Raw genomic sequence first — 3,586 nt, 5'->3', positions numbered from 1 at the left:
GGTGGGGAAGAGACAGAAATCTTTAATAAATTAATTAATTAAGTAATTAATTAATTAATTAAAAAGAAAAAAGAAAAATATATAGCTCAATAAAAACTATTTTTAAAAAAAGAAATAAAAAAAGGAAAGAAAAAAGAAAAGAAAAGCTTCTGTCATCTAAATGCACCAAGAAACAGAAGAATGACAGAATCCAGGTACTGATTCTAAATAATTCTAAAAGGCCATTCCTGTTATCTTTAAAACAAACTGCAGCCGCTGCCAGCAATCCCCAGTTCCTGCTAACCCAAAACCGTGGCGTAGTATGAATGGGACATTTGCAGCATCTAGCGGATCCAGACACTTCAGTTCAAAGAGAGTGGAGACTCAGGCCCGAAAGGACCCTGACCATAAAGCCTTGGAACTTGGGGCCTGAGAAAGGGCTCTGTGGTTCTCGTGTCCTCTAAGGGCACCTGGCTTACAAAAGAGCAGGATCAAATGGGAAAACTGGGTCTGAAGTGGCCTGTTTCGGAGGTGGGGGATTTTTCAAAGAGGCCATATTATCTTTTGCAAAATCCTGTCAACAAAAAGGACGTCAGTAAAGAGACAGCATGGAGTTGGCAGATGCTTAAAAAAATAAATAAAAAAGGTCAGTTTACTGGGAAATTTTCATGGAAGGACTCGCTAATGCAACAGATAGGGCTTTTAAAAAGTTGATAAAAACCAGAATATCTTCTTTTAATTAAGCCGAATGCTGACCCCAAAGCCCTTTGAAAAATGAAATAACCAAAGTCTCAAGTTACTTCCTAGTTCTTTTTATTTTAATGTACGAGTCAAAGGTACTCCTAAAAAGCTGAGCATCGTGATACAGGCCTGTAATCTCAGCATCTGGGAGGACAAAGAAGAAGGAGCCTGAGTCTGGGGCCTGCCGGGGCTACATAGTGACACCATGTCCCAAAACAATAATAACTATAAAGCCAGTAAGGCTTTCATGGCAAAGGATGCGCTGGGAACAGCACACAGGTGCAGCCCCTGGAGACACACGGGGACCACCCCGCCAGCGGTGTGTGAGCATCAGGACTCTGAGGTCTCTCCAGTCCCGGACACAGGAACTGGCAAAGCAAACACCGCTTGGTTATTGCAAAGTCATTCTTGTTTTACTTGGCATGTCCGTCATCAACAGAGACACGTTTCATTACTTACTGATACTTCTTCTCTCCCTTGTAAAGTGGATTTACAAGCCTTGTGTGGTTTTCTCATTGAGCAAAGGGATTTTCCCCCTAAGCTTTTATCAAGATGAATCCTACTCACAGAAAGGTGAAATATCATCACAGAACTGGGACTTTATCAGCCAACAACTCCTACTTGGATTCTTTCCAAACTTTCTCCATGGATCTTCTTACGGCTGGGCACCCTCCCAGTCGCTTCCTGGGGCGTCTTGGGGTGTCGCTCACACCCCAAGTACCCACTACTGACTGTACTAACACATTCTGTAGTTCACATTGTTCTGGTCCTAGGGTTCAGACAAAACACATTCTCATTTTTAAAAACTCGGATCTGTACGCTGGCCTCTGTTATACAATTGGAAACACCTGGAAAAAAAAAGACAGTGTTCAAACGCTGCCCTGATGGGATATGGATTGGGTGTCGCTGTTTAGCTTAGTGCTGTTGGCCTCCTGTACCAGACGAGGACCTTGACAGAAAGGACTTTGGAAGTGAGGGACTCATCAGGAGGAAAGATTTGCTAGGGTTCAACTTTTACCCAGGCAGGAATTTGGAGGTTTTTATTCTCTTATCTTTTTTCACAGATGTGTATGTGTGTGGTGTGTATATATATTCAGGTGGAGAGGTGCACATGTGTGTGCATGCATGACAGCATTTATGCCGTGACCAGCCTGCGGAGGTCAAAGGCCAACTTCCTGGGGATCTCCTACCACGAGGGTTGTTTTGGTTGAGCAAGGATAGCCAGCTTTGGCAGCAGGTACCTTTACCGCTAAGCCATCTCACCAGCCCTGTTTGAGAGTTTTAGCTGAGACAGAGTCTTAAGCAACCAAGCTGGCCTAGATGTATAACCAACCAAGGCTGTTCCTGAGCTCCTCCTGCTTCTTCTCCCTCTGCCTTTCATGTGCCAACATGCCCAGCTGGCATTCTGGTTCTTTTAGTTTTTTTTTTTTTTTTTTTTTTTTTTTTTTTTTTTTTTTTTTTTTTTTTTTTTTTTTTTTTTTTTTGGTTTTTTGAGACAGGGTTTCTCTGTGGCTTTTGGTTCCTGTCCTGGAACTAGCTCTTGTAAACCAGGCTGGCCTTGAACTCACAGAGATCCGCTTGCCTCTGCCTCCCAAGTGCTGGGATTAAAGGCACGCTCCTCCACCGCCCAGCTAGTTTTAGTATTTTTAATTGCAGTCCCAGATAGACTTCCTGCCTAGTAACTGTTTCTTATAATTTATCCTATTTCCAGTTATTTGTCTCATTTGCTTTCCGTTGCTGTGACTAAACACCATGACCAAAAGCAGCCTGGAGAAAAAGGTGATTTCATTTTACATCCATTGTGACAGGAAGCCAGGCAGGAACTCAAGGCAGAACCTGAAGCAGAGGCTATGGAGGAACGCAGTTTCCTGACTTGCTGCTCTCGGATTGCTTAGCCTGCTTTCTTTTTTATTATTATTATTATTTATTTATTTATTAAAGATTTCTGTCTCTTCCCCGCCACCGCCTCCCATATCCCTCCCCCCTCCCCCAATCAACTCCCCCTCTCTCTCATCAGCCCGAAAAGCAGACCGGGTTCCCTGCCCTGTGAGGAGTCCAAGGACCTCCCACCTCCATCCAGGTCTAGTAAGGTGAACATCCAAACTGCCTAGGCTCCCACAAAGCCAGTACGTGCAGTAGGATCAAAACCCAGTGCCATTGTTCTTGACTTCTCAGCAGTCCTCATTGTCTGCTTTGTTCAGTGAGTCCGGTTTTATCCCATGCTTTTTCAGACCCAGTCCAGCTGGCCTTGGTGAGTTCCCGAAAGAACATCCCCATTGTCTCAGTGTGTGGGTGCACCCCTCATGGCCCTGAGTTCCTTGCTTGTGCTCTCTCTCTTTCTGCTCCTGATTTGGACCTTGGGGTTGTAGTCTGGTGTTAGCCTGCTTTCTTATATAACTTGGCACCACCCACAGTGAGCTGGGCCCTCCCCCACATACTTGCCTATAGGCCAATATGGTAGGGACATTTTCTCAACTGAGATTCCCTCTTCCCAAATGACTCTAGCTTGCGTCAAACTGACAAAAACAAACAAACAAGCAAAAAACCCAGTACATTATTGATACTAGGCTTAGAGTCACCTTTTTGTTCAAAGATGAAAGAAGTTAAAAAGCAGCATTTAAATGGAAAATAAAATAGAATTCCATCACTTTAAAGGCAGAGGCAGAAGGATCACAAGTTTGAGGTTAGCCTGGGCTATCTGGTGAGTATAAAGTTAGACTAGGCTATATATGGAAACTGTCTCAAAAAGCCAAGAGCTGCAGTCTGACTCAGTGAAACAGTGTGTGTTTGCCATGTTTTCTGGGGTCCATCACGGCAGGGAGCATGGCAGGCTGGTCGTGGTACTGCAGCCAGAGCTGAGAGTTTA

The sequence above is a fragment of the Alexandromys fortis genome, unplaced genomic scaffold (genome assembly GCF_014885135.2).
Source record: "Alexandromys fortis isolate MF-2015 unplaced genomic scaffold, M_Fortis_MF-2015_v1.1 scaffold_263, whole genome shotgun sequence".
NCBI classification, from domain to species: Eukaryota; Metazoa; Chordata; class Mammalia; order Rodentia; family Cricetidae; genus Alexandromys; species Alexandromys fortis.
Note: the sequence above shows the minus strand (reverse complement) of the source record.